The following is a 19833-nucleotide window of genomic DNA, read 5'->3' on the forward strand; positions in this document are numbered from 1 at the left end:
AAGATTCCTCTTTCACAAACTTTGTATGGCTTTTTTTTTCCCCAATCAGAATTGGCCCTCTGTTTTTCCTCTTTCCCATTCTGAAATCACCTGTCTCACTTTAAAAAATATTTTTATTTATTTATTTGACAGAGAGAGAGAGAAGCACAAGCAGGGGGAGCAGCAAAGAGAGAGGGAGAAGCAGGCTCCTTGCTGAGCAGGGAGCTTGACTCAGGGCTCCATCCTAGGACCCTAGGATCATGACCTGACCTGAAGGCAGATACTTAACAGTCTGAGCTACCAAGGTGCCCCTAACCTATCACATTTTAAGACAAAATTACTTTCTTCTCCTGTAGCAAAATGCACCTCCACTCCTCATGACCTTTTACTGAAAAGATACATCCTACATTCCTTGCATACAGAGATGTTTCCCTTATTATTTCTACTAGCCTTAAACAATTGTGAGTCATCTGTTATTGACAAGCTTATGAATACACTTCATAATTCCTAAAAGCATATTTTCCTCATAATAAATTTTCCATTGTGCCATGAAACATGTTTAACAATAGATCCAAATATTCTTGGTCTCTCTGTAAAGAAAGCCAAAAGTGAATAAACCTATTTTTGCTAATGTTTCAGTATTTTATCTTATTTGAAAAAGATCTAGAAAAAAAAAAGATTTAGATATTTAATGACTTATCCATCATTTTATTTTACATAACAAAACTTTAAAGTTTCAGGTCAAAAAACAATTTGGGAAAAATAAAGAAGTTTACTTTCAAATTTTTATCCCCCTTAAATTTAATTAACTTGTTCTCAACAATTATGTTTAGATTATTTATGAAATTTTCATCATATGAAATTTTTCTTACTGACAAATTTTGAAACAGGGCTACCGTGCAATTATTCAACTAGTAAAACAAAATAGAATAAATGATGTACATCTACATTACTTTTCATGGTGACAATTCTGAAGACTTACCCATTTTATTTTCTCTATTTTATTTTATTTATTTAAAAGAGAGAGAGCAGGAGAGAAAGTGGGGGGTTGGGGGGGGGGGTTGAGAGGGAAAAGCAGACTCCCTGATGATTCTGGGATCATGACCTGAGCTGAAGGCAGATGTTCAACGAACTGAGCCACCCAGGCATCCTAGACTTACCCATTTTAAGTAATCTAAATTTAAACTGGGCTTTCTTTTTACCAAAGATTATGTAAGATCACATGTACTTGAAAAACATTTGGGTTAGTTTCTATTATATTTCTGAGGATTTTAGGAATATTTAATTCATATAAGCATTTACTTTTCTTTATGCCAGTTAAATAGTGCTCTTTTACAAATTAATTTTAGCAATACCATCCAGAGGCAGAAAATTATCATATATCTATAACATATATACATGGACACATGAATATACAGACAGAGAGAGCTTATTCCTTCTGTTTTAAAATTTAAGCCATGAACCAAATACAATAATACAAAACTCACTAGTTATTTTTTTTAAGGATTTTATTTATTCATGAGAGAGACACACACACAGAGGCAGAGACATAGGCAGAGGGAGAAGCAGGCTCCATGCAGGGAGCCCAGTGTGGGACTTGATCTTGGGTTTTTGAGATCACGACCTGAGCAGAAGGCAGACACCCAACGGCTGGGCCAACCAGACATCCCAAAACTCACTAGTTATATATATATATAAAATGGATCCAAACTATGTTTCTGACAGATGGAATAAGGTAAGGCTTTTTACCAATATTTGTGGAGAAGACACTTAAGGTTTTTCATTCTCCTAAACTTCAAATCACCTTTGACCCTTTTGTTTTTCTTCAGCTAAAAATTACCTCCCTGAAGTTTGTATTTCAAGGAGATAGCCTGGAAGAAAAGATAGAGTTCCTAGAGAAAACCATGTAGAACATTTACATCTCTAAGCTATAGGAAAAGAATGCACGTTTCTTCCAGAAGAACTTTTGTTTTCTAGGCTAGAATTTCTACCACACCTACAAGCCTTTTGAGATGAATAAAGGAGGTTAATTGTTAAAAAGGAGAGGTGGACTTTTAATTGTTTCCAGAACTGCATTTCTGATCTTTCAAAGATTTGTAGGATCAAGTCTGTTGCTTCTAATTCCTTATAGAATGGAGTTGTGACTTAAATGACATCATGGGTTGATCTACACATTGAACTTTCTTGCCTTCAGTTCACTTTGTATATCAGGGATATTCCAACTAAGATAGAAATCAAAAGATTTCTATGTTCTGGATTTAGAGCTGCTTTTTTGGACTGTTTCAGTATGTCTTATGTTTAGAATGTCTTTGGAATGTGGAATCCCTCCACAAAAGCTTTAGAGGGCTTGTCTTTCCTTTTGGGTACATAGTTTTATTTTAGTGTAGGAGAGGTGAAAGAGCTTGTCAGTTTTCAGGGAGTGTTGAACAACCCTCTTGGATGTAAGAAAGGTGGGTCCACGGCGCAGCGGTTTAGCGCTACCTGCAGCCCAGGGTGTGATCCTGGAGACCTGGGATCAAGTCCCACGTCAGGCTCCCTGCGTGGAGCCTGCTTCTCCCTCTGCCTGTATCTTTGCCTCTCTCTCTCTCTCTCTCTCTCTCTCTCTCTCTCTGTGTGTCTCTAATGGATAAATAAATAAAATCTTAAAAAAAAAAAAGGAGGGTGGGTCCCCAAAGAGAGTGCAAAGGATACTACCTTCCCACAATCCAAAGTCACTCCCAAAGATAACCAAAAGAAAGAACTGTCAACCTACATGTCCCAGGCAGGCAGAAAGCCAAAGCATGTTCTTAGGACACAAAATGAAACAAACATGAAGTTAATTGATATACCTAAGAGAAAAAGGATTAGTGAGTCTGTATTTGGAAAGGAAGGTACAATGTGAATTTTTTTTAAAGTAAGCTGCACACCCAACATAGGGCTTGGACTCATGACCCCAAGATCAAGAGTCACATGCTCTACCAACTGAGCCAGCCAAGTGCCCTAACAATATGAAATTTTAATTTCCTCTCTCAACTGACCACTACAGACAGAGATTAAAGAGCTAACTCTCGGGATCCCTGGGTGGCGCAGCGGTTTGGCGCCTGCCTTTGGCCCAGGGCGCGATCCTGGAGACCCGGGATCGAATCCCACATCAGGCTCCCGGTGCATGGAGCCTGCTTCTCCCTCTGCCTGTGTCTCTGCCTCTCTCTCTCTGTGACTATCATAAATAAATAAAAATTAAAAAAAAAAAAAAAACAAAGAGCTAACTCTCGTAATAATTCTCATTCTTTACTGGCTTCTGCCAGTTTTCCCAGGATTTCCTCTGCAGCCTTTGATATGTCCCAGAATTGGGAATCATTAATTTTAATTATGGTTTCCCATGGCTGTTTATGGCAATAATGTAGCAGTGTACCAGAAAATCCCTCAAAGTCTCTAACTCCAAGAGAAGCCAACCTGGGAGCTATTCTTTGTGGGAGATAGAAAGGCATCCGACATTGATGTTGAAGAATTTGTGTAGTCTTTGAGGACAATGTCTTTTCCAACATCCCACTTGATTACAATTGAGACATCAATCCCTGGGTTAGCATTTTGTTGATAGACCCCTAGGAAGGTGTAATGGGGGAGGCCTACATATTGTTCTAGATAACTTTTGTGTCTTTATTTATTTATTTATTTATTTATTTATTTACCATTTTTGTAGAGATTTATAGCTTCCAGGACCATAGCTCTTGGATATAAAATAGGTAGTGGGGCGGGGAGGGGAGGGGGGCTGTGAAGGTGGTGCCCTTAACTCTTTAGAACTTAACATTTCCTATTCTTTATTAGCTAAGCCCTTAGGTCTCTTGGAGCCAAACTAATTCCTAAACAGGGATGTGTTGTTGGGTTGGAGATTGTGTTTTACAGTGTACCTCATTACATGCACATTTTCCTGAGGTTGGCAGGTGATCTAGTGTCAAGCTAACCCATTCCATGACCAACTTATCCTAACATGAGAGTGTTAGAATGAAGTGGAGAGTGCTCAAATAGGTTTTAAGTGTTCAACCCATGCCCACCAATTTTTGCAGCTTTTTGGCTTCTGAGATTCTTACTCACATAGCCTCTATCTACACAAAACAAGACAAACAAACATGTGCACCTTAATTCACCAGATGTGACCAAAAGCTATTATTATGGCCTGACCAAGAAAATGCCCTCCTCACACTACCAAAATATGTCAATGTGGATCCTGAGACAGGAGAAAAGATTGAACCAGCAGATGCCAAAAAATGAGGACTGCAGACTGATTCCAAACAAATGGAAAACTGAAGTCGAAACCACCAACTTCTCACATGGTATCTGGGGACAAAACCAAGGGCTGGGAGGATTTCACTCAAATACGGGAAATGTAGACTGAACCAAGATCTAGGGGTTTGCATTTCACAAGGAACCATCTGCTAGCTCAAGCAGACCTGCTCTGGACTGGAAAGTCCGTTCATCTGGAAGCCTGACACAAGAGAGAGTGCAGCTCAAAGTGAAGAGGAATATACCCATGGCCTTTAGAAATGGTGGGGAGGACAGAACTCAAAGGGTTTGCTAGTACCACAGCTGTGCTTCTCATTGTCCCTGAGCCACCAGAAGTCTCCTTTGGTCCCACTGATGCCACCCAATCTTAAAAAAAAAAAAAAGTCAGGGGCATCTGGGTGGCTCAGTGGTTGAGCATCTGCCTTTGGCTCAGGTCGTGATCCTGGGGTCCTGGGATCAAGTCCCGCATCAGGTTCCCTGTGGAGAGTCTGCTTCTCACTCTGCCTATGTCTCTGCTTTTCTCTCTGTGTCTCTCATGAATAAATAAATATAATCTTAAAAAAAGAATTCAACCAAGTAAATTTAAATATCTAATTGGCTTTTATTTAATGACTCACTAATTGGGCAACATCCCATGTTAGCAGAAAGAAAGGAGCTCTGAGCTGTCCAAAATGCAAACTTTCATGGATAGTCCCTGATTTGTGATGGTTCAACTTGGGAGTTTTTCATTTTACAATGGTATGAAAACTATATTCATTCACTAGGAACCGTACTTAAAATTTTTAATTTGGATCTTTTCCTAGGTTAACAGTTTGTGAAATGATAATCTCCTGTGGTCCTGGGCAGCACCAACTAGCTTCAGCCCCCAGTCAGCCACATGATCACAAGGATGAACAACTGATCACCATTCTGCACCTATACAAGCATTCTGTTTTTCACTTTCAGTACAGCATTCAATAAATTACATGAGACATTCAACACTTTATTATAAAGTAGGCCTTGTGTTACATGGTTTTGCCCAACTGTAGGCTGATGTAAGTGTTCTGAGCACATTTAAAATAAGCTAGGCTGAGCTATGATGTTTAGCAGTTTAAGTGTATTAAATGGATTTTTGAATCACAATATTTTTAATTTATGATAGGTTTATCTGGAGTAACCCCATCTTAGTTGAGGAAGATCTGTATAGGCAGAAGGAAGAAAGTCAAGGACATTATCTAGCAAAGTAGATAGTTTCAAGCAAGATCACCATCCTTTGGGAGAAGGCAGGAGATCTAAAATGCAGATTACCTCTCTAGAGGTGACTTGGTAATTCCGGATTGACTGGTTAAAGGTCATACTCCCAGGAAAGGGAGAAACTGCAATTAGGACAGGAATCAAGTCTTGGTTTGCTGATGTGGGGTTTAGCACAAGTGACTCCATTTTGAATCTTTTTCTTCCTATCTTCCTTCCTTCCTTCCTTCCTTCCTTCCTTCCTTCCTTCCTTCCTTCCTTCCTTCCTTCCTTCCTTCCTCCTTTTTAAAATTTTATTTATTCATGAAAGACACAGAGAGAGAGGCAGAGACATAGATAGAGGGAGAAGCAGGCTTCACGTGGGAAGTCCAATGCAGGACTTGATCCCAGGACTCCAGAATCACACCCTGAGCCAAAGGCAGATGCTCAACCACTGAGCCACTCAGGCGTCCCTGTTGTTTCCTTTTTTATTTTTTATTTTTTGGGGGGTGTTATTTATTAATGAGAGACAGAGAGAGAGAGAGAGAGAGAGAGAGAGAGAGAGAGGCAGAGACACAGGCAGAGGGAGAAGCAGGCTCCATGCAGGGAGCCCAATGTGGGACTCGATCCCAGGTCTCCAGGATCAGGCCCTGGGCCAAAAGTGGCGCTAAACCGCTGAGCCAGCCGGGCTGCCCTGTTGTTTCCTTTTTAATAGAGGTTAGCAGGAGGAGGATAGTAAGGTTCTACAGATTTGAGTCTGGCCCCTTCTCCATTGATGAGAGTTTCTTGTAATTTGGCATCATTCTTCTCTTCCTGGTACAGACAGGGAGATAGGCTACAAATGGAGATTTCCCTTATAAATGTAAATTTTTAGGGACACCTGGGTGGCTCAGCAGTTGAGCCCCAGCCTTTGGCCCAGGATCAAGTCCCACATCAGGCTCCCTGCATGGAGCTTACTTCTCTCTCTGCATGTGTCTCTGCATCTCGCTCTCTCTCTGTGTCTGTCATGAATAAATAAATAAAATCTTAAAAAATAATGAAATAACTAAATGTGAATTTCTCTCATAAAAGGGAAATTCTACTATTTTTAGAATATCTCCTATTTCTGCTTTTTCTCAAAAATAATCAGCTTAAAGTAACCCTTACGCCAAAAAGGCATATTTTGAGGTAGCATATTCTGGTGCCCTTCACTGGCATTTTTATTTTTGTATATTCAAGAAAGTAGGAGGGGACCAAAAGGCTTACAGTATACAAGAGGGAAGAGTGGAATGAGATGAGGTCAAAGTTAAGCAGTGATTTATTGGCAGAGTGTGGATTACTCCAACTGAAAGGGAAAGCCAGTATAGGATCCCTTAGCTTAGGTTCCCTGAAAAAGCAGAGCCTGAGTTAAAAAAATATGCTCATGTAGTTTATTTGGAATGATCTCAGGAAAGAGGAGAGATCAAGAGATCAAGACAGGGGAGGAGGAAAAAGCAATGTGTAAGGTTTGCACTTACAAAGGAAGCAGTAGGGCTTCATCCTCTGCTTCCTGAGAAGTATAAAGGAAGCCTCTCAGAATTCTTGACCTGATGGACTATAGGTGAGACTGTTTAATCCTGGCCTCAGGTTTTATGGTGTCTGCAAAGGTGGAGGAGTCCCCAGGCTGGAAGCAAAGATCCCCTAAACCCAGATGTGCACAGCAGGTGGCTGCTGTGTGATGAATGGCCTTGAAGCCCACCTGGGGCTGTCCACCCCAGCCACAGCTTAACTCAGAAGTGACTAAGAAGTGAGGATGCATCAGATACTGTATCAGATATACTGTATCTGTATACTGATACTACCAATACAGATAGTTTAGGTCCTGGAGACCCTAAACTCACAGAGTTTTAGGCAGAGCAATAAGGAGGTCCAATTGTATTTTAATAAGATCATTCTGGCTGCAACTTGGAGATTAGGTTTGAGGATGGCAAGAAAGGCAATGGAGACCAACAAAGAAACTATTGGGGTGGGGTGGTCCTGGTGAGAAGGTGATGATATCATCAAAAGCTGACTTCCTAACATTATCTGTTGACCAGGCAAAACTGAGTTTATTACCTTCTCCAGTAAAGCAGAACAAAATGTTGGCAGTGTCTTGGATGGAAAAAGGCAAATAGAACTTCATTGAGAATTTTAAGTTTGCTTAAGGGGAGGTTTTTAAGTGTAGGGGCTTGATTAGAATCTCATAAAGTAAAAAAAAAAAAAATCAGATAAAGTGGCTCAATGAGTGGCTCAGTGGTTGAATGTCTGCCTTCGACTCAGGGCATAATCCTGGAGTCCCAGGATTGAGTCCCGCATTGGACTCCCTGTGGGGAGCCAGCTTCTCCTTGTGCCTATGTCTCTGCCTCTCTCTCTGTGTCTCTCATGAAAAAATAAATGAGGGATCCCTGGGTGGCGCAGCAGTTTGGCGCCTGCCTTTGCCCCAGGGCGCGATCCTGGAGACCCGGAATTGAATCCCACGTCGGGCTCCCGGTGCATGGAGCCTGCTTCTCCCTCTGCCTTTGTCTCTGCCTCTCTCTCTTTCTCTGTGTGACTATCATAAATAAATAAAAATTAAAAAATAAATAAATAAAATATTTTTTAAAAACTCAGATAAAGATAAAAATCATGATATAACAGTTTAGGATTGTTGGAACTAGCAAGAGGAGGTTTTTTTGTTGTTTGTGTGTGTGTGTGTGTGTGTGTGTGTGTGTTTTAAGATTTTATTTTTAAGTAATCTCCACATCCAACCTGGGACTCAAACTTAAAACCATGAGATCAAGAGTCACACTCTATCGACTGAGCCAGCCAGGTGCTGAATTTTAAGGCAAGGAGTTCAAAGAACTTTGAGGCATAAAATGTCTGTTGATGCTTTATATTGAAGTTTTGATGGATCTTTCTGGAAGTTCCTGTAAGAAACAATGAAGTTATTTGCCTGGGCAAGTATCTCCTGGAAGAGTAAAATTTTATTCATGTGGACATCTCTGGGAATCATGTCCTTGGGATATTTCTGTATGAGGGTAAATGCTTTCCCTTCTTTAAGTCTTGTTCCAAAGAGATAGCCCTGAGGATGGAGAGAAGTAAATAGATTCTGAATATATTTAAGAGGCAGGAAATACAGGGCTTCTTGTTGTATCAGACATGTGAGATGCATAGAAGAATCAACAACACCTAGAAATCTCACTAAGAAAAGGTTGGGCTAAAGGCATAAATTTGGGTATCATTAGGACACAATTATCATTTAAAGCTGATGGAATGCAGTAAAGTTGCCTACTGAGAGCTTCCATCTCCCAGTGTCTATATATCATTAGAAAGATAAAAGAAGAGGCTCCAGCAACCAATCCTGGGTGTTTCCAATATTCAGAGGACAGGTATCATGTCAAGTCAGAATGTATTTAGTGGCAAACAGCAGAAAAATACTGGTAGAGTATCTAAAACAGACACAGGTATATTCTTACATAACATGGAGTCTGGAGCTGAGCAACCCAAGGATGGTACAGCTGATTAGTTATACTTTGGGGGACCCAAGTTCTTTTATCTTCCTCTTCTGCCATCTTTGCCTATAGGTCTCCATCCTTGAGCTTGGCTTCATGGTCATAAGATGGTAGTTGCACCTTTGGGCATGCAGCCACAGTTCAGGTAGAAAGGAGGAGTGGCATGGGGCAAATCGGCCCCTTTTTTCTCAAGAAATGAAAGCTGTCTCTGAAGCCATTACTCAATCGACTTCTTCGTTGGCCAAAACGATGACACATATCTACCTCTAACACCAAGTGAGTCCAGGAAAGTAAGTATTTTTAGCTATGTATTTTGCTGCCCTGAATAACACTAGGGGTTTTATTCGTACAGAAGAAGGTGGGAATGGCTATTGCATAAACAGCTGGTAATATGTGCCACCAGCAGATAAGAAGGACCCATGAGGGATCCCTGGGTGGCTCAGCGGTTTGGCGCCTGCCTTTGGCCCAGGGCCTGACCCTGGAGTCCTGAGATCGAGTCCCACGTTGGGCTCCCGGCATGGAGCCTGCTTCTCCCTCCTCCTGTGTCTCTGCCTCTCTCTCTCTATCTCTTGCGAATAAATAAATAAAATCTTAAAAAAAAAAAAAAAAGTTTGTCTTGAAAGGGGTAGTCGAGAGAGGAGAAAAAGGAATAGGGGTGCTTGGGTGGCTCAGTGGTTGAGAGCCTGCCTTCAGCTCAGGGCATGATCCTGGGGTCCTGGGATGGAGTCCCACATTGGGTTCCCCACAGGTAGCCTACTTCTCCCTCTGCCTATGTCTCTGCCCCTCTCTGTATTTCTCATGAATAAATAAAATCTTAAAAAAAATAAAAAAGAAAGAAAAAGGAATTAAAAGGGAGGGATGTTTTAGGATGGAAACTATTGTCATCTGTGTCACTAAATTGTTTTGAGGAAACATATATTAAATAACTTTGATATCTATCTTAAAACATTAAGGTTCAGGGTATTAAAAGTCCATTTCTTCCCAGAGCTATATAGCATGGTGCCTACTATGTGATCTTAAGCCAGTTACTTAACCTCTCTGAATCTGTCTGCTCCTAAGTAAAATGGGACAATCATGGCTACCTTGAAAGCTGCGAAATAGATGCATGTAAAGTGCCTATTATGGTGCCTGGCACATAGTAAATCATCAAAAAGTGAGACTAACATCCTTCCTGCATGCCAGATAGAATTTATATATCAAGGGTCTAAATGAAATTCTTAAGAGATAGTGTACATAGCAAATGCTTAATAACATTTATAATTTCCTCTGAGCCAAAGCGCAGGAAGACAGCCAAACCCCATATAGCCATGCTGCAGAACCCATACAACCCCAGTTACTTCTTGTTTCCCTGTTTGTAACTCCGCAGAAAATCCTGTACCTGCTTGTCTCTCTGAGGCTCAAAGTATAGCCAGAGGGCTGAGCAGCAGCTGAGCATCTGCCTTCTCCTTGAAATTCAGGGTCAGCAGGAGGACAGACCCACAAGAACACTCAGAAGGGGAGATAGATCTTTGCAAGGCAGACAGAAGAACAAATATTAAGCAAGAAAACGTGTACATGTATGCGACTGAAAAGTTACATATCACCAGAGCTCCCATGGTAAGGGCAAGCTAACTTTATCTTGTTATTACTTTGTAATAATAATTATTACTTTACAATAATAATTATGAGTTTCACCTTTATTTGGCTTAGTTCTTTGGCTGAAACTGGATGTGGGGAGAGGAGTTGATCAGGGTAGGAGATTCAGAAGCAGTCTGTAGAGTGAAATGAAGGATTCTAATTTCTGTCTCCTGCACACCATACTGAAGGATTCTCCTTGCTTTGATTGCTCTGCTAGAATTCCAGAGCATCGGTGAAGATGCCTCTGGCTTCTGGGGCTAAGAGAAGGGATCAGGGTCCTTTGTGCTGCCTTACCATGTGCTAATGCTGGGCACAGCCACAGAAGGATCCTGAGCCCTGGACTCACACTGCATGGGTGCCATTTGTGGCTCTGCTCTTGAGGTACCCAGTGACCTCAGGCAAGTTTCTTAACCTTCCAGAGCCTTAGTCTTCGCCAGTAAATGGAAGTAATAAAACCTACATCACAGTTTCGTTGTGAAGGCTACATTAAATCACATCTCTAAGGCCTGGGTCAGTGCCCAGCATGTAGTTGGCACTCAGATATTTCTTCCCTTCTGAGCCCTTACCCTGGATGTCATCTGCTCCCCTCTGCAGCACAGATGTGCCCCCCCACCCCACCCCCCAGGCCTAGGGGTGGGACACCAGTTAGCATATCTTCCTGTGTTCCTGGGAGCAGAAACTGGGAGGGAGTTTCACTTGGAAAGAAAATGAGAGGTAGGGGGTTGGCACCTGACTGGCTCATTTGGTGGAGCATGTGACCTTTGATCTCAGGGATGGATAAATAAAATCTTTAAAAAAATAAAAACACACTAGAAAATTCTTTTTATTTTTTATTTTTTAATTTTTTAAAAAAGATTTTATTTATATATTCATGAGAGACACACAGAGAGAGGCAGAGACTTAGGCAGAGGGAGAGCAGGCTCCCTGCAGGGAGCCCAATGCAGGACTCTATCCTAGGACCCCCGGGATCACAACCTGAGCTAAAGGCAGACACTCAACCGCTGAGCCACCCAGGCGCCCCTAGAAAATTCCTTTTATGAAACTCTAGACAAAGACATTGGAGTTTTTCCTAGATGAATGGTAGCAACTCATGAAGGGAAGACAGAGGAAGAAGAGGAGAAAGAGGAAGAACAGGAGGAACAGATGACAAGAGGGGAACCAGAAGGGCTGAGGAGAGGAACCCTGGGAACCGCACTTCTCTGAAGATGGGCCTGATCTGAGCTACGGGGATGGAGGATCCCTAAGAACTGACATCACACTCTCCCCCAAGAGTGGGTGAACTACCACCAAGCACATCCTCATGGCTGCTCAACTGGGAATGGTGAAGTCAGAGCACCTTCATTGCAAAAAAAAAAAAAAAAAAAAAAGAAGAAGAAGAAGAAGAAGAAGAAAAGAAAAAAGCCAACCTATCAGGAAGGAAAGCATGTCCTGCCAAGACATGGTGGGAGAACAGCCAACTCTTTACTGTCTGGTCTTCTGTTACCCTCAGTAAGAAAATCGTTTTATTAATGACAAGAGCAATACAAACCTATGCTTACCCAGGGCTTAGCACTTGACATGCGTTGTCTTAATTTTCACAGCAGCCACGGCTCATTGGTAATGTTATTGGACCCATTTTACAGATGACAAACTTACGGTTTTCTAGTTTTTAGTTTCACTAAAGGTAAGCAGTTTGCCTAAGACTGTGCAGTCAAGCAGTGGCATGGTCTTCATTTGAACCCAGGTCCTCTGAATCCCCAAAGTCTGACCTCTAAGCACACAACCTATTGCCCATGTGCCAGGTGGTCCTCTATTTGTACTTAGACACCCCTCTCACTGAGCACCAGCGGGACTGGTGAACTTGGGAACCCTCCAGAGCCCACACTCAGCTTGAGTTCTGTTGCAGTAGAAAGAACACAGGCCTAAAAGCCAAAAGCCCTAGGTGCGAGCCTCAATTCTGTAGGAGTGTTCCTGAGCAGGTCTCCATAAATCTTATCAATCTTGTTTTTTCCCCTTATCTTTGAACTGAGGGGATAAGCAAGATGATCTCTAAGATTCTTCCAGCTATGTAGTCCTAGAAGTTATTCGTTAGAGAGGGTGAAAAAGTCCCAAACAATTCCAGGCTAAATCAGGACAAGGCATATAGCCCAAGTGCCTTTTTTCACTCCTTAAAAAACAAAAGTTCTTTAAGGAGTGAAAAAAGCGCAAATAACATCACTGCAGAATATCAAATCAATTCAGATTGTTAATGGAGAGTCATAAAGGGGGAGTTTATTTTTTCATGATTAGAAGGCTTTTTCCAGGCAAGAGCCTGGATCTGGCTATCTCATCGGCTGCAGCCAGACCTCTCTCCCTTAGAATACATTCATTTCCCGCTTTATACACAGAAAGGCCTCACATGCCCAAACCTGAAATCCTCCTAGTGTAGATGTGCTTTGGGTCTACAGAGGCTATTATGCCCTCTTTCATGAAATGAATCATGATTAATAATAGCCGGAGGGTGAGGAATTACAGTCATGCCTTATTACTGAAGATGCGTCTTCCCCTGCCTGGCTGATGATGACAGCAATGACGAAGCATTTCATCAACTGGAAACGAGCCTCAGCCTCAGACTTTCACCCGCGCATCCCCAGAGAAAGGCTGCTGGAAGGTGGTTGGAAGCGCAAAAGCAGCACAGCCCAGTTAGTCAACTTGCGTTGGCTGGTCCACCTCCTACAAACGCATGATTCAGCTGTTGGCCCCCAAAAAACCATCTTTTTTTTTTTTTTTTTTTAAAGAGGGAATCCAAAAATTAGTAACTGGTCTAGGAAAAGAAATCAAATTTCCTTTCGAACAGACAAGTATCAGCAGAACGAATAAAATAACACTAATTCTTGGCTAAGTTATTTCACCTCCTGGGACCTTACACCACCAAATACTCAATAAAAACCATTTCCAGAGAGAGGTAGATACAGAAGGGAGGCTTGGTGGCAACTAGCGTTTCACTTTGGCTTAAGTTCTGAAACTACCTTGATTACTTCTTAGGTCATAACCCAGTCTCAAATCTAAACACGGGGGAAGAGAGTCCATACTCGCAGGGGCACAGGAATCTAAAGTATACGAAAGAACAAATGGATTGAGTTCGCATCACTCACTTATCATCCCTTCAGCCCCCCTCTCTTCCTCTCGGTTTGAGAACTAATGTTTTTGTCACCACATGTGCAAATGAGGGTTTTTCAATTCGGGAGGCAGGTTTAGTTTGACCCCTCTGCTAACTGTAAGCAGTGGGTTGTTAAAAGCTAATAAGCATATGCACATTTATTCTGAGAACAAATAGCTCTGGGGTATGAAGCGGGATGAACCACAATGAAAGTAAAATATTAAGTACTTAACATTTTACCATAAAAAGTTGTCTCTTGTCAATCGGGTGTGATTTGATGTCTGATGATTTGATCCAGCTTCAGTTCTGTTCTGCTGCAGAATTTAGCATCCCACCCCCCACCCTCCTTTGCCCACCTTTCCTCAAGGGGTCTTTTCCACGTCTGTAAATGACTCTGAGCCCCCGCCCCCCAACACAGAATAAAGGAAGTCTTTTTTAGGTTTAATTACAACATTTTCAAATGGTAAATGATTTTGTTTGCATCTGAAGGAGAAACTCAAAGAATTGGTGACAGGAAGGGGAAGTTCTTAAAATCCCCCCACCCCCACCCCCGCCAAATATCCTGACAATATAAACCCAAAGGAAGGGGAAATCTCCAAGATTAGCAAAGGTAAATAAACAATAAACAAAATACAGTAAACATCAGTTTGCAGTGTCTACAAGCATCAAATCACTGTGCTGCACACAGGACATTATTGTGGGTCAATTATGCTTCCATAAAAAAAAAGATGGAAGATGGCAGCACAATCTGTGACAGAGGAAATAAACTTTGTTGTGCACACACATACACACACACACAAATACAACAAAAAACCCTCCAAAATACCTAGTTTCATGAGAAGCAGCACATTATCCAAAAAGAAAAATATCGGGATGCCTGGGAGGCTCAGTGGTTGGGGGTCTGCCTTCGGCTCAGGGTGTGATCCTGGAGTCTCGGGATCGGATCCTGCATCAGGCTCCCTGCATGCTTTTCCCTCTGCCTATGTCTCTGCCTCTCTCTGTGTCTCTCATGAATAAATAAATAAAATCTTAAAAAACAAAAACAAAAATATTCACAACCCCCATTTTTTCCCTTCTTCCTCCTTTCTCTCTTGTAGGTTCTCTCCTTTTGCCCACAGGTAGAGCCTGGGACTGCTTTCAGAAAAAAACAATGGTTATCAAGGCACTTGGGAAGCTCAGTTGGTTAAGTACCTGACGTTAGATCTCAGCTTGAGTCTGATCTCAGTCAGGATCGTGAGTTCAAGCTTTGCACCAGTATGGAGCCTAGTAAAAAAATAAATAATAAAAATAAAATAATTAAGGAAAGAAAAAACAATAGTTACCTAAATTCTAAACTATTCTTGTCATCCTCAACCTTCCCAAAGAAGTCATCTCCTTACCTGCCCCACCCTTAGGCTCTAATTTCTGTCTTGCTGTGTTTTTAGTTCTTCATAGGACTGTTTCCAAGACTGAAATGAACTATCCTTCTCTGAAATGTTTCTACTGTTGACAAGTGTCATCTCTGTACTCCTTGCCTCTCTGTTCCACCCTTCAGGTAAAAGGTGGAGAGAGAGCAGGAGGAGGGGGAGAGTCAGAGGGAGAAGTAGATGCCCTGCTGAGCATGGAGTCCCACTCAGGCCTCATCCCAGGACCCTGAGATCTTGAGCAGAAACCAAGAGTTGGATGCTTAACCGACTGAGCCACCCAGGCATTCCAATGAGTCATCTTTGATTCCTCTTTTCTCTCAGTCCCCCAACAGCCAATCCATTGTTGGGTCCAGTTGTCTCAGCCACCAGAATACACTCTGACTCATAATCTGTGCACTTCTTGCCATTCCTGTTGTTATTGTCCCCATGTAAGCTACCATCCCCTTTGGCCTGGTTACCGAATTCCGTGCTGATACTTTTCCCTTTCATCCAGTTTTTGACGGATGGTGGAAGTGGTCTTTTATTTTTTATTTATTTTTTTTTAAAGAAGACTATTTTTTTTAAAGATTTATTTATTTATTCAGTCAGAGAGAGCGAGAGAGAGGCAAAGACACAGGCAGAGGGAGAAGCAGGCTCCATACAGGAAGCCCGATGTGGGACTTGATCCCGGGTCTCCAGGATCACACCCCGGGCTGCAGGCGGCGCTAAACCCGCTGCGCCACCAGGGCTGCCCCGAAGTGGTCTTTTAAAAACATAGGTCAGATGATGTTAATCCTCTGAGTACAATTTTCCCGTGACTTCCCAGAGCATTTGTTAAAGTAACCAGATTGGGCCCAAGATGAAGTTGCTCCTACTACACATCAGCAAACCAAAACTTAACTGTTCCTATGCATGGCTCCCAGAAAAGGAAGACCTGGGTCAATCAGTGCTTGTCTGCTCTGTACGAGTGACCTCACCCAGCTCCAAGACTTCCTTTTGCTCTCTATAAGGAAAACAATCTTGCTTTAACCAATCAGCCAATCCCGAGTATAATTCCTTATTTCTGCTCATTTTGATCTAAAAAGTCTTCTCCAATTGTACAACTCCTTGGAGTTCCTTCATATCTGCTAGATTGATTGTGGACAGATTCATGGATTGCTGAATCAAGCCAATAAGATGTTTAAGATGTACTCAGTTGAATTTTTGTTCCCTAACATATTTAAGGTACAAATTTACCTCTTCCTCCCTTCTCCCTTGCTGATAAACTCCAGTTGTCTGAACCTCCTTTCTGCCTGTAGTGGCCCAAGTGCCTGTATTTGCACTTGCCACTCCTAGGACCAGCTTTTCTGATTTCCCATACCTGGGACCTTCCTGCAGGTCTTGGCCAAAGTGTCGCTTTCTTGGGAAGACCTTCTCTGACTCTATCCCAATTCTCACACATTACTCTCTTCATTTTCTTCATTGAAGCCATATCTTATTGTTGGTCTTCTTCCCCAGCATATAAGCTCTACCACTGTAGAGTCCTTGTCTTCCAGGTGGATTGCTATAAACCCAGGCCCTAGAACAAGTGCCTCCCATGTTTTAGGTGCCTAGGCTGATTTAAAAAACAGAACAAAAAACAATGGGGTGCCTGGGTGGCTCAGTTGGCTGAGCATCTGCTTTCTGCTGTGGTCGTGATCCTGATCCCCACATTGAGCTCTCTACTCAGCAGGGAGTCTGCTTGTCCCTCTCCCTCTCCTGTGTTCTCCCTCTCTCTCTCTCTCTCAAATAAATTTTAAAAAGTTTTAAAAAGTTAATTGATTAATCAAACAATCAGAGGCTCTAATCCAAGCTCCAGAGCTGAGCTCTTTGGTTAAATGGATAGTCTTTGGTTCCAACCAAGGAGCCTCTCTGGCCTCTCTGGGGAGGTGAGTTGGGCAGAGAGGTGGGGCAAACTACCACTACTGCCAATCGGTAGCCCTATCCATGAGTCCCCAAAGTACTTTTGCTTGGTGTGATAGAACAGAAAGCAGCAGAAAGCCCAATAAGCCCCTCAACATGGTCTCCTGGAATCAAAGACTCCCTGGATGAAGTGGTATTTCCTGGGAGAAGGAAGCTGATGGATGACAGGGTGAGCTTAAGAAAGAGGAAGGAGATGTGGTATAAGCATGCAAAGGCCTCTGGAAGACTAGATGGGGTGATGACCATTAAGCTGAAGATGTAAGGAGTGGGTCTGCACTGTTTTAAAGGAAGTTGACTTGGGCAGCCCTGGTGGCTCAGCGGTTTAGTGCTGCCTTCGGCCCGGGGTGTGATCCTGGAGACCTGGGATCGAGTCCCACGTTGGGCTCCCTGCATGGAGCCTGCTTGTCCCTCTGCCTGTGTCTCTGCCTCTGTGTGTGTGTGTGTGTCTCTCTCATGAATTAATAAATAAAATCTTTAAAAAAAAAATAAAATAAAGGAAGTTGACTTTATCTGAAGAGCAGGACATGTTTTAGCTACCTACTGCTATGTAACCATGCCAAACCTTAGTGGCTTGAAACAACACCACTCATTTATTTATCTGCTTCTGATTCTGAGATTTGGACAGGGCTTGACCGGGATGTATCTCCTTTCCTCCCTGTGGTGCAGGCCAGGGTGGTGTCTCCAGGGTGGACTGGAGAATCCACCATCCCTAGGACTAGAATGTTCCCATGGCCTTAGTTGCATATTTGGTGCTGCAGATATGCAGCAGGAGGGCGACTGGTCCTCTGTCTCTTTATCTAGTCCCTTATCATCTGGTAACCTGGCCCAAGCTTCTGTCCACAGCAGCTGATCCCCAAGAGAAGGAAATCAGAAGCTGGGCTCTTACCCAGCAGGCTTAGAAATCCCAGAATATTACTTCTACCACATTCAATTCACATTCAATATCACTTCTAGTACATTCTGTTGGTAAAAGCAAATTGTAAGGCCCAGATTTAAGAGAAAGGAAGTAGATTCCACCTCTATGAGATTTCCATTCATATGAGGATTAAAGTAACTGCTGGTGGCCACCTTTGCAGACAGCCCACCTCAGGGCAGAACCACGTTTGCCGATTGGGAGGACTAATCTCTCTTCACTGCAGAGAATGGCCTGGAGTGAGGCAGAAATGAGGGTAGGAAGGCCAGTTTGGAGGGTGTCATCGAGGAATAGATGAGAACTGAAGGGCTAGGCTAGAGGTAAAGATGGAGAGAAGTGAAGGGGTCTCTACAAGGGAAGAATCAGGTCAACGGCAGTTGGGATCAAGAGAAGAATGAAGAGAGGAGTTAAGAATAACACCAGAGGGTCACCTGGGTGGCACAGTTGGTCAAGCATCTGGCTTTTGGTTTTGGCTCAGGGCATGATCTCAAGGTTATGAGATTAAGCCCTGAGTTAGGCTCCGTGCTTAGCACAAAGTTGGCTTGAGATTCTGTCCCTGCCTGTCTTGACCCCTTGGACACTCTCTCTCAAAATAAGTAAATAAATCTTAAAAAAAAAAAAAAAAAATAACACCAGGGCTCTTTGCTGATCTCAGAGTAGCTCCCCTTACCCCTGTCAAAATCCAGCTTAAGGAAGTCGTTCTGATTCCTAGAAAGCTTCCTCTTAGCAGAGCTCCGTTCCTGCTAAGGAAGTCACTCGGGTAGGATTATTTTGACTTCAAGAAATTAGTTAAGAGGCACCTGGGTGGCTCAGTCAGTTGAGCGTCTGCCTTCGGCTCAGGTCATGATCCTGAAGTCCTGGGATAGAGCCCCACACTGGGCTCCCTACACAGCTGGGAACCTGCTTCTCCTTCTCCCTTTGCCTCTGTGCATGCTCAATCTCTCTCTCTCTCTCTCTCTCTCTCTCTGTCTCTGTCAAATTAAATAAAATCATTAAAAATAAACAGAGGGGCACCTGGGTGGCTCAGTGTTTGAGCATCTGCCTTGGGCTCAGGGTGTGATCCCGGGATCGAGTCCCACGTTGGGCTCTCTGCATGGAGCCTGCTTCTCCCTCTGCCTGTGTCTCTGCCTCTCCCTGTGTCTCTCATGAATAAATAAATAAAATTAAAAAAAAATCACAGTTAAATGTATTGTGTTTGAAGAGGCTAGTCAGGGATACTCTGCATATTTGTGAGAGTCTAAGAGGCAGCACGGCTGGTAGCTTGAAAGATTTTTGGTAGCTTGAAAGATTTTTTCGGGAGGCAGATAGGTCAGCTGGCCCCACTCTAGCTGGCTCTGCTCTAGCCACCCCCCCCCCCCAACACACACACACGTCCCCTGCACCACCCAAGAATGGAGAGAAGCCAGGGTCAGTCAGGCTGTTCTGTCCTGCCTTGACCCCACACCTTGGGGCTTTCTCCACTTCAGTGATCAGGAGAGTCAGGCTGACCTATTTTCTGTCTGACAGGTAGCGTCAGCCACCAGCCGGAGTAGGATTCTGAAATACTTGAGGTAAGTGAATGTCTAGGAGGCTGTGGAAAGCCTCCTGTCCCTGGAGAGAGGAAGAATCTGTGTCTGTTTTGAAAGCTTTTTCTTTAGGATGCTGAGCCAGGATGGTCCAGGATGAGAGACCTGTGATTCTAGTCAGACAGGTCCATCGGGAAGCCCCGATTCTTGGAGTAAGGACTTCTCAGAAAAACAAAACTCTAGCCAATCGAGGTTCCCAAGCCTCCCTTTACCTGCGGCCAGAGATAACAAGAATGAAACAGCCTCTCTCCATGCACCTCCTCACCTTGGCTCTAGGCACTTAAAATCTGGAGCAACTCAGTTGTCTATTGATTCCTGAGGCTCTTGGGTAGTTTGAGGTTATAAAAATAGATGCACC

At 42.9% G+C, this 19833-nt stretch overlaps 1 long non-coding RNA gene across 4 annotated transcripts in view; it reads left to right on the plus strand.

The window, feature by feature from the left end:
- Window positions 1–19782, plus strand: part of LOC106558255 — a 48620-nt gene extending 28838 nt beyond the window's left edge. Inside the window, exons 4-6 of one of the 4 annotated variants that reach the window (XR_005384355.1) lie at window positions 9009–9226; window positions 10303–10532; window positions 19417–19782. This is a non-coding gene — a long non-coding RNA (uncharacterized LOC106558255). Of the gene's footprint in view, window positions 1–5042; window positions 5301–9008; window positions 9227–10302; window positions 10533–14768; window positions 15671–19416 lie in introns of those variants that run through there. The other 3 variants (XR_005384353.1, XR_005384354.1, XR_005384352.1) reach the window with 3 other exon arrangements.
- The last annotated feature ends 51 nt before the right edge of the window (window positions 19783–19833 follow it).

This window comes from Canis lupus, chromosome 35 (genome assembly GCF_011100685.1).
Source record: "Canis lupus familiaris isolate Mischka breed German Shepherd chromosome 35, alternate assembly UU_Cfam_GSD_1.0, whole genome shotgun sequence".
NCBI classification, from domain to species: Eukaryota; Metazoa; Chordata; class Mammalia; order Carnivora; family Canidae; genus Canis; species Canis lupus.